Source organism: Nannospalax galili, unplaced genomic scaffold (genome assembly GCF_000622305.1).
Source record: "Nannospalax galili isolate Female #2095 unplaced genomic scaffold, S.galili_v1.0 scaffold310, whole genome shotgun sequence".
In the NCBI taxonomy this organism is placed as follows: Eukaryota; Metazoa; Chordata; class Mammalia; order Rodentia; family Spalacidae; genus Nannospalax; species Nannospalax galili.
In genome coordinates this window covers 1,503,583-1,511,688 of record NW_008328488.1, presented here as the reverse complement: position 1 = coordinate 1,511,688, position 8,106 = coordinate 1,503,583, and the positions used below count along the sequence as shown (strand labels likewise).

The 8,106-nt window shown below is 43.2% G+C and overlaps 1 pseudogene; it reads right to left on the bottom strand.

Moving 5' to 3' along the window:
• Positions 1–4,799: 4,799 nt before the first annotated feature.
• Positions 4,800–5,476, bottom strand: LOC108490508 (annotated as a pseudogene).
• Between the last annotated feature and the right edge of the window lie 2,630 nt (positions 5,477–8,106).

Below are 8,106 nucleotides of genomic sequence, written 5' to 3'. Positions count from 1 at the left end.
TTAAAAGGCTGTTCCACCATCTACCAAGCCAACCATTACAAAGCAGTGGGGGAAAGAAGACCAGTGAATTCCATGAGCACAAGCCCGCTACCACATCCTTTGTCTGTGAAGTGAGCTCCTTGATCGGAAGCAATGCTGTGTGGAATACCATGACGGTAGATAAGGCATCCCGTAAGTCTGTGGATGGCAGTTTCAGTAGAAGCATTAGGTACAGGAAAGGAAAATCCTCACCTAGAATAGGTGTCTGTTCCAATAAAGACAAAGTACTGTGATTTCCACAATGGAAGAGGTCAATTGGAGTCATCGTGTCACTAAATTCCCGGGGACTTACCCCGGGGGATGTGCCGTGTTGGGATTAGGTATTGGTCTCTTTTGCTAGCAGTTTTGTCACTCAAAGGCAGCAGGATCAGGTTAACTTTGGTGAGTGGAAGTCCATGTTGCTGAGCCCATGTGTAACCTACATCCCTGGCATCACAGATACTTTGTGAGCAACTGTGAAATGACAGGGATGGCTGAGGAAAGATGTCGACTGTTATCTACAGAATTAGTCATCCTATTCACTTAATTTCTAAAGTCCCAGTCTGTGGATGTCATATTTGGGTGAGCACGTATGTGAAGCATGAACGTTTTCACAGCCTTTACCCATTTGAAGATACCTATCCACATACATCTTCCCCAAATGTTTTTGTCACGAATTTTCTAATCATGTTTCTTCTAAGTCCCTGATCATCCATCCAAACTATTTGCCACAGCTGTTTGACATCTTCCAGAATCAATTTCAAGTCATAACCAGTGTTTAGTAGGCTCAAAAGATCCCGTTATTTCTTTTTCCCAATGTACAGCTACATGTATGTACAAGAGTTGGAGGTCCACTTGGGAGAAAAATGAGAGAAATATTAGCTGTCACATGCCACAAGCAGGATCCTCTTCAAGTGGACACGTTGATCATCACTCAAGGGCTTCTGGGTCCCCTTCAGTGGACTCAGATGTGTAAATTGGTGGTGAGGCCATAGTTCTCTGCTGCTATGATTCAAGGTAACCAGCCTTTCATTCGTTTGTTCTGAAATTTTTCTACTTATGCTGCTGAAGAACAGTTTCTAGACTTCCTATCTATTTCACTTCTGGAAGCAACAGGATTAATTATCTGCACCATAAGTCTACAGGAGCAAGTCTGTTAGGACAATTGTTTTTCCTGTGCTGCCCATTAAGGTAATAGCATTCACCTTGCCTTTGGCTATGGAATACTGCCGTTTGGTTCTTGCCACTCCAGAATCCAATTAGACCCATTGCATTTAAGTTGCTCAATTGAATGGATGTAAGTTCTAGCATATGAAGGAGATACAGAGCTCAAGTAAACTGGTGCTCTTACCGCAAACCTGTTTCTTACTCTATTAGTGAAGGGCACATCTTCTGGGCTCATCTATTGTGTAAGAGTAGGCTTTTGAAGGAAAATCCACTCCAACATTCCAATATCCCTAAACCTGTTAGTCCTGTCATCAACACTAGGCCAAGAGATGTCAGATATCTCCATTTCATTCACAGTAGCCCATCTTTTGATCTATACATCATCAAACCAATCAAATCACAGGTGTTTTAGCATCTTTCAATCGTACAAGCTGAAACATTAAACCCAGAGTCTCAATGAACCCATGTCAATAAATTTAGCTTGATCTAATTTTATAGTCCATCCACCATTGTTCTATACCTTTAAAATCTATTCCCATATATTTCTTGTATCTAGAAAACTCAAGAAAATTTTTAGGAGTGTCGTGCACTGTTGGGAGCTTTGCTGCATGCACAGCCATTGCTGTGTTGGATTGTGGCAGCCTGCCTTGACTTTAGCATTGAAGAAAGAATGCTGCCACTTTAAGAGCTTCCCTGCTCGCTGCTTCTGTGGTCGGAGTTGACAAGCTATGCTTCCCTGATTAATTGGCAGTCTGAGAAACATAACCAGAGTCCTGTTTCAGTTCTTAGGTACCGAAGTCTCTCAGCACTGATAGCTTGGTTTCTATGTAAGATTATAAAAGTCATGAATTCTAGTAGTTGCTAAGAGTAATCATAAGCAGTACACATTATATCTTAGATACTATAAACATTACGTAGCTGAATCTTGGATACTGTAAACTTCATGTGAGTTTCAGCTGGTGAGGTAATGTAGTAACGTACTGTGTCCTTGATTATTCCCTGGTTACTTTCTGTTAGTGATGTATCCTTAGTGAAATCCTTGGTTACTTCTTGGTTACTCCTGATCTGATTCCTATATAAGCTCTGTTTGATTCACAATAAAGATGCACTGGCATCATAAACCTTCGCATCTCTGGTGTCTTAATTTATATCCGCCGGGATCCCCAAGCCCACCAGGCTTGAACTGTGGTCACTGTTCCGTGACACTGCACCTCTTCATAAGTCACCTTGTGCCCCCAGTGTCTAGTGGGTAATTATACAGTTGTTGAATCTAACAATAGATATAAAGAAAAACATGGGTTCTAAGGTTTGGTCCACGGTCTGCCTAGCATCATCTTCAATGAAGGTCTTTGGTGTTTCATTGAATAGTGTAGGGGTTAGAACATCAGCTGTAGACAGAGATGGCAAACCTTCAGGAGTAAGTAAGTAAGTAGGAAGTAAGGCTCAAGGGATACATCTGCCACTAACAGCACAGAGGATATTTCCCTGGGCAAAATAAGCCCACCAGAATCTGGAAGTTCACTGTGCTTAGCCTCTATGGGCTCCTCAGGCAGATCCACAACCCAAGTTACAGGCTCAAACTCTTTGTTAAACAGTGTTCTCTCTTTGATTGCTGAGATTCTTTGAGGCTGAAACTTCAAATTGCGCTTTAAGTCAGTGAATTGCATGCTGAGTGCTTGGTTTGGGCTGTCTTCAGCCCTACGGCTGCAAGAGAAGAAACTCTGAAGACATGCTTAGGAGCCTTTTACAGAGGTTATGTGCATCTGGACCCACAAAATTGTGTCTCCGGTCTCATTCCTTTCCTTCCTCAATTATCAAGGTATGCTAGAAGAAACTATCCAACATGATTATGTTCCCAGGTTTTCCAGAAATGTTGAAATATTGAAATATATATAATCACTAAATTCCTTGCCTCTCACAAGTGGTTAACTGGGACTGTCCGATGCATTTGCTCTGCATGGTTCTTGAAGAAATTCACTCCATAGGTCATCAGGGTTCTCTGTACCAGCAAGACAGGTTAGAATATTAGGCACAGTCAAATTAAAGAAGCGTCTCCACATACCACATGCCCATTAGCGAAATCCATCCTAACAACTTTGTTTATCTAAAAACTACCGCAGGTATCAAAATCTTTATTAGGTGGGTTCTCTAGAGGAAGAGAGCCAACAGAATCGTGTGTGTGTGTGTGTGTGTGTGTGTGTGTGTGTGTGTGTAAAGGGGATTTGTTAGATTGGCTTATACAATATGGCCTGAATAGTCAAACAACTGCCATTTGCATGCTTGAGAGGCAGAGAGACTGACAGCTGCTCAGTTCACAAGCTGGATGTCTCAAAAGTCCCAGTCCATCACCGAAGGACTAGAAGTTTCTTGAAACATCACTTATGTTCAGACAATGTTAAAAGGCTGAAGAAACTGGCGTCTGATGTCAGCAGAGGGCGGTAGCAGCAGCAGTGATAGACGTTCCCTTGGGAGGAACCAGAAGCTAGATGGCAACACTGCCTTTTCCTGGAGCTTCTTTATATCTGCCTCATTTGAGGGGCTTCCCACTCTGAGGGTGAGTCTTTCCCCCTCAGTTAATCCTCGCTAAAAGGGCCTTTGCAGACACATCCAGAGGCGTCTCCTGTATGATTCCAGTTACCGTCATGTTTGTAATGAAGATTAACCATCACAGTGGAGCTGTGGTAAAACAGAGCTGCTCCCCTGTGGTGTTCAGAAAGTACTGGATGCAGACACAGAAAGTAAAGGATAGCAGTGCTACCTGCAGGATGGCCTTCAAAGGCGTGGCCTAGTGACCTACTTCCTCCAACTAGACTCCTCCTCCCAATAATGCCATCAATTGATGATATAGCAATGTTAATAAGTCAGAGTCCCCAAGATCAAATCATTTCTCAATGATTGCATCCACCAGCTTGAGATCAAGCCTTTAACATATGAGCTTTTGGTAGAACACTTTATGTACAAACCATCAAAATCACCCTCATGAAGTTATTCCAGAGAACTCAATGACATTATGACGTAGCCAAATCGACTTCAGAATCAAGCTTCTGCCTGTTGGCAATGTGTCAATCATGGAACATAAAATGATTCTTTTTCAATATCTAAATATAGAAAATGCTCCTCAATCTGAGGATATAGTTTTGAACAGGAATTTTCCCCACTGCAGTACATGATCCAAGAAAGTCAAGAAAAGTGACACGGAAATTGGAAGAGGTATTTGGTAAGGTCACTCTCATCTAGGAAAGTCATAGTCTAAAATATTTATATTTATTATTTTTATTTTATGAGTATGGGTGAATTGCCTGCATGTGTGTAAGTGTACCTGTGTCCTGCAATGTGGAGGTCAGAAGAGGGCATCAGATCCCCTGGAACTGGAGTTAGGGATGGTTGTTAGCCATTATGTGGGTGCTGGGAATCAAACCTGGGCTCCCTGCAAGAGCAAACAGTGCTCTTGACTGCTGAGCCATCTCTCTAGTCCTGCAAAATCATATTTTTAAAAAAAAAAATTTGAGAGCGCTGAAAAATCACTGAGGTGTTTCCAAGTTCAGAATCTAAGTGGTAGATCGCTACAGTGCAGACCTTTGACACTACATGAGTCTCACCCAAGCAAGGGCCCGTCACCCTGCTCCAGTCTGACATCTCCGGAAGGCCATTCCATGTCCATTCTCCTCAAGAGTGTCCTGCAGAGCCCTCTGGAGAATGACCTTGAGACCCTGCCACTGCTGCCACAATCAGCCAACAAAGATGTAAACAGTGGGGTTGGCAGAGCTGTTAACACAGGACAGGACAAGTATAACTGGAAAAAGTGACAAAACTAATCACAAAAAGAACTCAGAGGCCAATGTGAGAGGAACCAATAAATGCCAAAAGGGAAGACACAGATCGCAAAGGTCAGTACTATAAGCAGGTGGTCACATACAGTCTGGTCAGTGTGATCTACAGAGAATCCTGACCAGCAGGACAATGCTAGACCCAAAGAGAGTTACAAATAAAATAACCAGCCATGCAGCTGTTATAAAAATCGATTTCCAACCATCAAAAAATGAGATAGGAAGTCTGAGTTAAACCATTTTAGAAAATTCAGGAGTAGGTTCAGGGCCAAGGGCATGTGGCATGCCATGCAGCATGCCTTATGGTAGCTGATACATCTCAGGTGATAGCAGTGGTACCAGATGGGGCATGGGACTGAAAGACAGTGCTCAGTACTAATAGCAACAAGTATGCTAAGTCCTGTGATATAGGGAATTGTTTCCACTTGGCATGGCAGGTAGAATGACAGAGAATCAGTAGACATTCATGGCATCCAACAGGAAACCAATAATGCAGCTGCAGAGGATGAAGAATTCGGTCATCGCTAGAGTGAGGATGTAGACCAAGATGGATTTCCTGTGTACGTGGAAGTCAAGGGGCCATGACACAATCATTTCCCACCAGTCCAGCCATGAAAATGATGAGGATCAGCAAGTTGGGGACCATAGTAGAGTTACAAGTAGGAGAAGAGGACGGGCCACTTCTGCTCACCACGTGGGTTCTGTCCACTCTGGTGGGAATGTTGGACCCATGCTCATCGATGTCTGCTTGTGCTCCTGAGAAATAAGATTCTCAGAACTACCTTATTTATTGAAGTACTATACTTGTCATAAAGTGAAGAACAGATGACTTAAGCAATCAAGTAAGCTATGAAGGATTAGGTCATGGTAGAATAAGGGCTCAAATCAGTACTTGTGAACTCTATGGCCTTAACTCTCTGTCATTAAACTCAGCTGTTCTAGGTAATATGGAAAAGTTTTATGGTCCAAAAATATACTCAATGAGCTATATCAGCATGACTCTGTCCTGAAACAGAAATCATTTGGCAGTTAGAGGAATTCATGAAGATACAGAATGATCATGAATCATGACACTCCCATGTCCAAGAAGGTTTCATATGTGAGAAAAAGACCTGCTTCAGGGCCATGAGAGAATGTCATCTCTTTCTCCAACGTTTGCAAGGATGACTGGTCCTGATGAACTAGAAATATTTTGATGAAACAGCACTTTAAGACAAGAACACTCTTTGTATCCCCAAAGCCTGGTTGTGTGGTATCCTAGTTTGTTCTTCATTACTGTGCCAAAACACTCTGACCACTACCAACTTGGGGAGGAAAGGGTTTATTTAGCTTACATATCCCGGGTCACAGTTCATCAGGGAGCCCAAGGTAGGAACTCAGGGCAGGAACCTGGAGGCAGGAGCTGAAGCACAGGCCATGGAGGAATGCTGCTTACTGGCTTGCTCCCCTGGCCCCTGCTCAGCCTGCTTTCTTATGCAACATAGGCCCACCTGCCCAGGGGTGGCACCACCCACAGTGGGCTGGACCCTCCCACATCACTCAACAATCAAGGAGATGCCCCTCAGACATGGCCACAGGCCAGTCCAATAGAGGAAATTCCCCATTTGAGGCTCCCTCAACCCAGGTGTGTCAAGTTGACACTAAAGTTATCCAGCACATGTGGGAACCACTGTGTTTTCAGTGTTTCTTCAAAGAATGAAAGAATGAGTGAGGGCCTTATGTAGATGACTTGAGCTAAATGGGGAATAAACATGAGAAAGCAAGTATTACATATGCATGTAAGGTTAAGTATTACATATGCATGTAAGGTTAAGGTGCATATTTCACTCTTCATATTTACTTTCTTTTTTAATATGTATTTATTTTTATTTTGTGTGTATGAGTGTATTGCCTGCATGTGTGTAAGTGCACCCATGTCATGCAATGCCTCCAGAGGCCAGAAGAGGGCATCGGATACCCTAGAACTGGAATTCAGGACTGTTAGCCGCCATGTGGGTGCTGCGAATCAAACGTGGGTCCTCTGCAAGAGCAGTCAGTACTCTTAACCACTGAACCATCTCTCCAGCCCCTCATTATAAGTATTTTCATGGGCAGCTTTATGTGTTCTGAAGGACATGTGCCCAATTGGAGTTCACCACTGGAGCACCTTTGTAATGAGAATTTAGGGAGTGCTTTTCTTCAGGACTAAGAAGCACTTTGGTACAGAGAGTAGGGGAGGGGTGTGAGAGTACTGGGTTTTTCAGGACTGTAGAAAAGGAAGTAGTAAGTGAGGTCTAAGTGCCACTAGCGAGGAAATGCAAAACATGAGTAAGTGGTAGTAAGTGGTGTGTGGTAGAGGACGCAGTATGAACCCACTCTGTTCCATTCTATTCTGTTCTGTCTCCTGGGGTATCTTTCATGGACTTTCTTTGCTTTTGTGTAAGGGGAGACTACAGGCCTAAAGTACAAAAAGTGCAGTGTCCGTAATGCAGAGAGGTGTTTGTACAGATAGGACTAAGAAGCACTTTGGTACAGAGAGTAGGGGAGGGGTGTGAGAGTACTGGCTTTTTCAGGACTGTAGAAAAGGAAGTAATAAGTGAGGTCTAAGTGCCACTAGCGAGGAAATGCAAAACATGAGTGTGTAAGTGGTAGTAAGTGGTGTGTGGTAGAGGACACAGTATGAACCCACTCTGTTCCATTCTATTCTGTTCTGTCTCCTGGGGTATCTTTCATGGACTTTCTTTGCTTTTGTGTAAGGGGAGACTACAGGCCTAAAGTACAAAAAGTGCAGCATCCATAATGCAGAGAGGTGTTTGTACAGACACCAAATGGAAAAAGAGGATGGCTCACATCCTGGTGATAACAGTAGCTGACAGAGTTCATTACTCACCTCTCTTTACATCTCTCAAAGGACTCTGGGGTAGGAATTAATATTTTTCCAAAAGATGAAGTTGCATAACAACAAAAATGTGACTGATTTGCCCTTGGTCTTACACACATGGATTTCAATCCAACATGTCATCCTTAGGGTTCAGTCTTCTGACCAGCCCTTTGGACCTGCCACCATCATGTGTCATCTAGATCTGGGAAAGCAGAGGAATAATACCCCAAAACA